This window comes from Thamnophis sirtalis, unplaced genomic scaffold (genome assembly GCF_051295495.1).
Source record: "Thamnophis sirtalis isolate CommonGarterSnake01/CBP01778 unplaced genomic scaffold, rThaSir2_p1.2 scaffold_14, whole genome shotgun sequence".
Lineage (NCBI taxonomy): Eukaryota > Metazoa > Chordata > Lepidosauria > Squamata > Natricidae > Thamnophis > Thamnophis sirtalis.
Genome location: NW_028261394.1, coordinates 11835330 through 11844050, shown reverse-complemented (window position 1 = coordinate 11844050; position 8721 = coordinate 11835330). Strand labels below are relative to the sequence as shown.

At 49.2% G+C, this 8721-nt stretch overlaps 1 protein-coding gene across 1 annotated transcript in view; it reads left to right on the top strand.

Annotated features, from left to right (window-relative positions):
* Positions 1-4454: 4454 nt before the first annotated feature.
* The window catches only part of LOC106546823 (ankyrin repeat and fibronectin type-III domain-containing protein 1), a 355948-nt gene continuing 351681 nt past the window's right edge, over positions 4455-8721 (top strand). The window contains exon 1 of the mRNA XM_087728683.1: positions 4455-4526. The gene's annotated coding sequence lies outside the window, so the exon portion shown is untranslated. The remainder of the gene's footprint in view (positions 4527-8721) is intronic.

The window sequence follows — 8721 nt, the reverse complement described above, 5'->3', positions numbered from 1 at the left end:
GCAGAGGGCTGACTAGAACAGCAGTCCACGAGAAATTTTTGGTGGCCTGCAGAAAAATTATTTGCATTTTTTATATTGCACTAAATCAGGGGTCTTCAAACTACAGTCCCTGGGATGGATATATGCAATAAACGCTTGTGTTGCTGCAGAGTCTTCCCCTTTGGGGTCTTTTTGTGGGGGTCAGAGGGGGTCAGAGATTCTGACTTGGGGTCTGCTTCAGCCTCCTGGTGTGGGGCTTTGGGCAAAGGCTGGAGGGAAGCGTCGCTGGTGGCGAAGAGCCAGATGGCCTTGTTCCAGTGGGACTGCATCATGGCCTGGAACTGACTGTCCATCTCAGCCCACTGAGCCTCCAGGCGCCGGTACCTGGCCTTGCACTCCCGCAGGTCTTCCCTCTGCTTGGAAAGCCTCTGCTCCTAGTTCTCAGTGAGGTGCTTCTGCTGAGCCTCCTTCTTGGTCAGATCCAATTTGAACTGAGCTGTTTTGCCAACGCTTTCTCTGCTTAGCTCCAGCAACTGCTTCCTGTTGGGGCCCTAAGGAGCCTGGGCGGGCAGGCGAGGAGTGGCGAGTAGAGGCTGGTAAGGCGCCCCTTGATGTGACACCGAGTTGGCCACACCCATCCAGTCACATGACCACCTTGCCACGCCCACCCAGTCGATCATTAGGCAGATCATATTAGTAGTCCGCGGGATTTAAAATTACGAATATAGTGGTCCCTGAGGCTCGGAAAGGTTGGTGACCCCTGGACTAGAAGACCTCCAAGGTCCCTTCCAGCTTATCCTGTTCCTGTTCCTATTCTATTCCACAAAGATTGTCCTAATGAATCCATGAAGTCAGAGGCATAGTACGGATGCTTCCTCTGATTCATCCCAACGATCCTAAACCTGACCTATCTTTCTGTTTCCTTTTCTTGAACAGATAAACTTTCTACACTCCCCAAACTGATGCCTAATTATCCAGATGGGAGGCTCTCGGGCTAGACCATAAACCACAGACCAGTCAAACACGTGTGAGTCTAACGTTCTACAAACTCAACCTGATTAGTTGTATGATTCAGAGGTTGAACACGGCCTCCTAGCCTTGTAAACCATGTTATTACATTTATTGTGCATACATTCGCTCACCCATAGTTTATTCTATGACTCCCGATGAAAGAAACCATATCCTAAACTAATATTTACCCTTCACTCTCATCGTTGATCTCCGGGGATAATCCAGGAAATTGGTGGTCTGAACCCTCCCATCTTTCCAAATTGCGTTGCTAAGAAGTGTGGGGCGTGGTTGCTAATAATAGGTGTTGGGTAGAAGTCACAATGAAGTTGGGTGTGTTGTGTTGTTGGCGTGATGACACAGCGCTGTGATGTCACATTTCCCAACCGATGGTGGTTATATAATCCGATTCAGAATTTTGACCGACTGGTTGAGTGGCAAATGATTTCTTATCCAGTGGCAACTGCATCTGAGCTTCAGCTAAGTGCAGTTTAACCATGAATGATGGCCAGAACTCATTAGGGATGTATTTCACATCAAGACAGGAATCAAATAATAAAAAAAGAACATGTGGGCATTCAAGTCAATGTTGATCTCTAGGGACTGCCTAGACCAGGGCTCGGCAACCTTAAACACTCAAAGAGCCACAAAGGTCCTAACCAGAAGCCCCCTGTTCAATTCTGGAGCCAGCCTCAAGTCCGGTTCCCCCACCATAGAGTCTTCTCCTAGCACGGCGTCCTTTTTCCTCTGTCCTAACCGAAAGCCCTATCAGTTGTGCCTCCTCCTGGCGTGGCGTGCTTCCCCCCCCCAACCGGAAGCTCCCCTCCAAATTCTGGCGCCAACCGGCAACAGGGAGCCACAGCAGAGGGATGAAAGAGCCACATGCAGCTCCAGAGCTGTGGGTTGCTGACCGTTGGCCCGGACCAATCCCTGCAGGTTTTCTTGGCAAGGTTTTCGAGAAGTGGTTTGCCACTGCCCTCCTTGTTAGAACTAAGAAAGGGATGACTTCCGACAAGCAAGTCAGTGGAGAAAGCCAGATTTGTTTAATGACCAGGTGATTCACTTAACTGCGGAGATTTGCTTAACGACCATGGCGAGAAAAAAAAAAGACAAAAATTGGGCATGATTCACTTAAGAGACCACCTTGCTTGGCAGTGGGACTTCTGGTCCCGGTTGCTATAAATCCAGGACTCCCTGTACTTGAGAGAGGACCACTGCCCACAACATGTGGGTCTGCAGCACAGAATTGTCATCCACAGAAAATGGAAATTGTGACCTTCCACTCCTAGTGGAGGCATCCTTTCCCAAATTTACTCAGTCTATCCTCTAGCACAGTGATGGCTAACCGTTTTGCCACTGAATGCCAACAGCGCGTTCGTGCAAAAGCATGCGCCCTGCCTGCACCCATAATGCAATGCATGTGTGACACACAAACCCCATGCCCTGCCTCTGCACATGCGCGCGCGCACACACACACACACACACACACACACACACACACACACACATTTTTGGCCTCCAGGCTGGTGCAGGAGGCTTTCCAGGCACATAATGGGGCATGGGGGGGGGCTTGTGCAGTGCCCCCGTCACCCATTTTGGCTTCTAGGTTGGTGCAAGTGGCCTTCCAGGCCCAAAACGGGGCCTCCTGCACCAACCTGGAAGCCAAAATGTGCGAGGCCCCAACCCCCCCCCCCCACCGGGCCTGCGCCCTGCCCACTTGCACATGCATGTTTCCCACATGTGCCCCACCTGCAGGTATGCACGGCAGAGGCCCCATAGACCAGCTAACCGGTGGGAGGCGCATGTGAGGTGGAGCTGGGCTGGGGCGACAGCTGGCGTGCCCGCAGAGAGGGCTCAAGGTTCACCCTCACGGCTCTAGCAACAGCTCTGTTTACACAAATGTGTATTACCAACACCTTGTGTCAGTATGAAACAGTTGCATTCAAGTGAGCTGCAACATTGTCTGTTCAGGGTTTGTAAACTCAAGCAAAGCAACTTTTCCAGCAGGACTACCAACAGCTTTGTTTCCTATGCCCTCCGTCTGTAAACTCCCAAGATTCATTTTTTTCGCCACGTACATTTATATATCCGAACTGGACTGTGTTGTTTCTGTGTCATATAACATATGTGGGTATATGCTACGTTTTTATTTATTTATATTTTTGTCATGTTTATGTAGTGTACATTGGAGGTGGTGACCCTTTTAAGAGTTGCATACACGAAATTTCATTTTAATGTATGCCGATTGGCGTACTTTTAAAGTGACAATAAAGTTATCCTAAGTCTTCTAGCGTGTATCCTTTCGTAGGGGTGTCCAATTTTGGGAACTTTTTAAGACCTGTGGACTTCAACTCTCAAAATTCCCTTGTAGGCACAGCTTGAATTGAGTTGAAGTCCACAAGTCTTAAAAGCTGGCCAGGGAATTCTGGGAATTGAAGTCCACAGACGTTACAGTTGGATGGGGAATTCTGGGAGTTGAAGTCCACAGATGTTAGTTTGGCTGGGGAATTCTGGGAATTGAAGTCCACAAGTCTTAAAGTTGCCAAAGTTGGAACAGTTAATCAGTTAATCACAACTTGCCTTCAAAAATTGTGGGTCCACCATCACTGGAGGCTTTTAAAAAGAGACTGGACCAGCCACTTGACTGAAATGTGGAGGGTCTCCTGCTTGAACAGGGGGTTGGATTAGAAGACCTCCAAGGTCTCTTCCAGCTCTGTTATCCTGTTCTGTTCTCCGCATCCCCGTTTTGGTCCCCGCGCCTCATCATTAGCGCGATGGCATCTCCTCAAGGCCTCCTTTCCCTGGCGAAGGTTCTTGCGTTGCAATCAATTAAAAAGCAAACTGGCTCAACAGGCCGCGCCGAAACTCTCGGCGGCTCCCTTTCCTGCCCCGCGTTAAGAGGCGGAGGCGGCGGCACGCGCGGCCGGATCCGCGCCCCCCTCCTCCTCCTCCCGGCTCCGCTTGCCTTTTGAGTCCTGCAGCCCCTCCCTCTCACTCCTGCAGCCTCCCAAAAGGCAGGGCCAGGAAAGGCAAGGCAGTATAGATTAACAGTTGGGAGGGACCTTGGAGGTCATCTAGTCCAACCCCCATCGCTGCTCAAGCAGGACCGAGGCAGGCCCGGGAAAGACAGACAGGAGAGGTTGACAGAGTTGGAAGGGACCTTGGAGGTCATATAGTCCAACCCCGCAACCAAGCACGGGGTGAAGTCCCGCGAAGGCGCGCGTGGGCGGAGGACATAAGAAAACTCCCCCTTCCCGTCCCACCAAAGCTGGTTGGAGCCCCTTGGAGCGCAAGTCCCTGGGAGAAGAAGTCCCGGAGCGATTGCAGGCGTCCCACGTGGCTGCTGTTGCCGGACGCCGCCTCCCCTGGAAGGGGCGGGGCTTGGCGTGTGGGGGCGGAGCCTGCGCTTCCCTTCCCGCGAAGAACAGCAGCAGGAGGAGGAGGCGGTGGCGGGAGCTGCCTTGCAGGATGAATCCTCGGCCGGTGGAAGGAGGTGCTGCCGCCGTCGTTGCCTTGCGGTGCTCCGTTTGCATCCCCGGGTAGGTCTCTGCGGTGCCTCGCGCTCTCCGGCGCCTGGCTTTCTTTTTTTGGCGAACGAGGGCAAGGCAATGGCTGGCTGGTTGATTGATTGGCTCAGGGTTAAATGCAGGGTGCCCCTTCCTCCTCCTCTTCCTCCTTTCTTGAGTAAAAGACCCTCTTCTTGGAAGGGGAGATCCCCTGTTCCTCCCTCCTCCCTCTCTCCCTCTCCCCACCCCCTTCTTCCCTGCGACGCGCTCTTAACTTACTCAGAGGCACCGTCGCCCGAACGTCTCTGGTCAAAGTAAAGAAAACTTTCCTGACTAAATGTCTATGTCTTTCCTGGCTAAATGCCTAGGTCATTGCTATTTAACAAGGAAATCCTGTTGCCTCTTGAAAAAAGCACCTATTTAACAAGGAAATCCTGTTGCCTCTTGGAAAAAGCACCTTTGGGGTCTCCTGATTAAATCTCTCTCTCTCTCTCCCTCCCTCCCTCCCTCCCCCTTGTCTCTCCCTGTCTCTCTTGCTTTCCCTGTCTGTTTCTCTCTCTCTGTCTCTCTTTTTCTTTTTCTTTCTCCTCTCTCCCCCTTTCTCTCTGTCTCTTTCTTTCCCTGTCTCTCTTTTTCTTTCTCTCTCCTCTCTCTCTCTCTGTCTCTCCTCTCTCTCCCCCCTCCCTTCCCCTCCTCCGTCCTTTCCAACACTTGGTTTAAGATGTGCTGGCTGTATTATATCTCCATCCTCTGTCCGTCCAAGTATAATGGACTCCAGGGCTCATAATCCCCTCACTTTTGCCCAGAGGGGCAGGGAGTTATGGGCGCCGAAGTCTCCTCTTGGGGGAAGGAACTGGGTTGGCAACAGTGGTGGGTTCCGGATCCCATTCCAACGGGTACCTATGTCTTACTGCCTCCATGAGCCTCCGCCATGCTCCAGCTACTCAGCGGAGTGTTGCGTAGGCCCTGTGTGTGGAAGCACAGAAGCCTTAAAAGACAGGGAAGGAGCTCGGGCGGACAGGTGGGCCCTCCGGAGCACCGTACCGGAACAGTATCCGTACCAGGGCATACCGCCTGCAACCCACCACTGGTTGGCAAAAGGTGCGTTCAGTTAAGCGTGCGCCATAGATGTCCTACCAGGTGTTGGGTATCTGCCCTGATTTCTTCTCGAGCAGAGAGTCCAACCTTGGCAAACTTTTAAAACTCGTGGACTTCAAACTCCCGGAATTCCTCAGCCAGAATTCTGGGAGTTGAAGTCCGCAGATCTTAAAAGGCCCGACTTTTGCCGTGATGTCAGGAGTTTTCCTTGTTTCAGCAAGCTCTGCTTTGGCTCCCGTCCAGCTAAAGTGAAAAAAGGTCAGACCCCATCTGACGGGAGGAAGCAGAGTCTGCTAACGTGATGTGCCTCCAGCCCACTTCCCGCTCCGTCCTTGAGCAGAGGGTGATTTCACATGATGCTCCGCTGGAGGCTGCTGACTTTTAAGCTGAAACAGCATGTTTTGTGCTTTGTGAATTGCGTTGTGGGAGTCGGGCCAGTTGTGTGTTGTCAGTAAGCCATATTTATGCCACAGCTTAAAGAAAGGGCACAGATCTACCACGTTTCCCCCCCAAATAAGACCTCCCCAGATAATAAGCCCCAATTGGGCTTTTGAGCACATGCACCAAAACAAGCCCTCCCTGAAAATATTGCAACACAGCAGCTGCCATGAGGGGACCATGCTCGGTTCCACCACAAATGCGAGCACAACAAAAGCGCGCCTGACTAAACCGCGGTGTCTAAAGCGCGGTGACAAAACCGCGCAACGAATGAGCGACTAATTAGCCCTAAAGCGCGCCGACAAAAGCGCGCTGACAGAAGCACGCTGTAACGTAACCCTAAACCTAACCCTAAACCTAACTGTAAATCTTACCTTAAATGAAATCACGCTTCTGTCGGCGCGCTGTTGTCGGCGCGCTTTTGAAATCGCGGTTTTAGCGCCGCGGTGTTGTCGGCGCGCTTATGACATTCGCGCTTTTGACGGGTCACGACCATGCTCGCCACCTCCTGCACCTCAAAAATAATAAGAGGCCAAGCACTTATTTTGGGGGTCAAAAGAAAATAAGACCCTGTCTTATTTTCGGGGAAACACAGGTAATTCAGTCGATTGATGGATTGGGATGTGGTTCCTTTTTGAGCCTGCCAGTGAGTTCTCTAACCATGACAAGGGTATATTCAGACATATTCTACATGATGTGTTTGCGCTGTATTCATGTAACTGAGTTGTTGATTAATAAAAGATCACTGAACCTGCCTGTGTGAATTTATCGGCTGTGGGCGTTATTAAACGTGAGATTCTCACAACAATAAGCCCTGGATTCTACGAGAGATACTAAACTGTTGGCATAGTAAATTGTAATGCTAGTTGTTTATTTAAAAGCCATTAAAGTTTGTTACTCTTATCTTGGATATTTTTAAGATTACAATACTGTGGATGTCTGACTGCATTGTGTCTTTAGATGCTTCATAGTGTTAAATCTATATTTACCAACAAAGAAATAAAGAGAGATTAGTATAGAGCTAATTCAAGCTATTTAGCTCTTACCAACTAGCCCCAAGATGGCAAACCTATGGCAGGTGTGCCAGAGGTGGTATGCAGGGCCCTCTTTGTGGGCATGCATGCCGCGGCAGCTGGTCTTCATAAGTGCCAGAGTGCTTGAAAAATGGCTTGAAAACGGCCTGAAAAATAGCCCCAAAACGTCTTGAAAATGGCCAACAAAACAGGCACACATGCGCCGGCCAGCCAGTCTTTGTGTTTCTGATGCTCCAGTGCATGCACATGGATGCACATGCACACACATTTTGTTTTGGGCACTCGGTTCCGAAACAGTTTGCCATCACTGAACTAGCCATACCTTTCTGAGATTCAAACCTGGGCTACTTACATATTAGGTAGATGTATTAACCTTTAAGCCATGGGTTCTCCTTGCTTTGTCAGCTATACCAAGGGAGAGATTAAGTGGGTTTTTTTTTAATCAGAGCAACCTGGTGTACCCAAATATGGCACTGAGCATACTACTTCCGCTTTCACCTTTCAGCCCCAATCCAGGGGCCTTTGCAGGCAGTTGCTTTCGTGACAAACTATTTGTGTGTGTGTTAAATTTGTGTTAAATACTTCATAGAGGTTTCAATAATTGGGTCAACCCAGCCAGTTGTATTTGATAAAGCATACATATCATGATTTGCAGATCATAGGTGATCACTGAGTTCACGTGTTACCTTTGATATATAGGTAGTCCTCAACTTACAGCCATTCATTTAGTGACCATTTGAAATTACAACAACCCTGAAAAAGTAACTTATGACCGTTCTTCACCCTTACGACCACTGCAGCATCCCCAGGGTCATATGATCAAAATTAAGATGCTTGTCAACTGGTTCATATTTACGACGGTCACAGTGTCCAGGGGTCACGTGATCCCCTTTTGCGACCTTCTGACAAGGAAAGTCGATGGGGAGGCTGGATTCACTTAACAACCGAGTTACGGATTTAACAACTGCAGCGAATCACTTAATAGTGTCAAGGAAGGTCATAAAATGGGGCAAAACTCACTCATCTGCCTTGCAATGGAAATTTGGGGCTGAGTTGTGGTCCTAAGCCGAGGACTACCTGTAATGTACCTTGCTTTGCCCTTGGTTTACTACTGTATTAGTGAAAGTACTTTAGTGGGATACTATGTGATGGTGACAATTATACTGTGCACAAAGTCATTCCCTCGACAGCTGACACGATAAAAGAGGAAGTAAAAAAGAAGACGATGTGGCCATTTAAATGACATGGGCCTTTTGAAGTTTATATGTGACTTGTTCGGTGTGTGGCTTTAGATGCACCATGGATCTGTCAATCATTGTAAGGTGCAACGCATCAGAATGAAACTGGCGGCTTACAGGTTTGATAAATATTTTAGTTTACTTGATTGTCATTGTGCACCTTGTACAACAAAATTAGATGCCATCTTCAGTGTGCATCATACATAAGAAAACTAGACAAATGAAAACACAAACACACATCCTTCACAGTCTATACAATTGAATTGAAAACCCCTGATAATGCATTAATATTGCACTAGACAGTAGAATTCAATAGGGTTACTGCTCTGGGATAGAAGCTGTTTTTCAGCCTATTTGCCCTGGTTTTTATTGTCCTGTACCGCCTGCCAGATGGTAATAGTTCAAAAAAAAAAAAAGGGG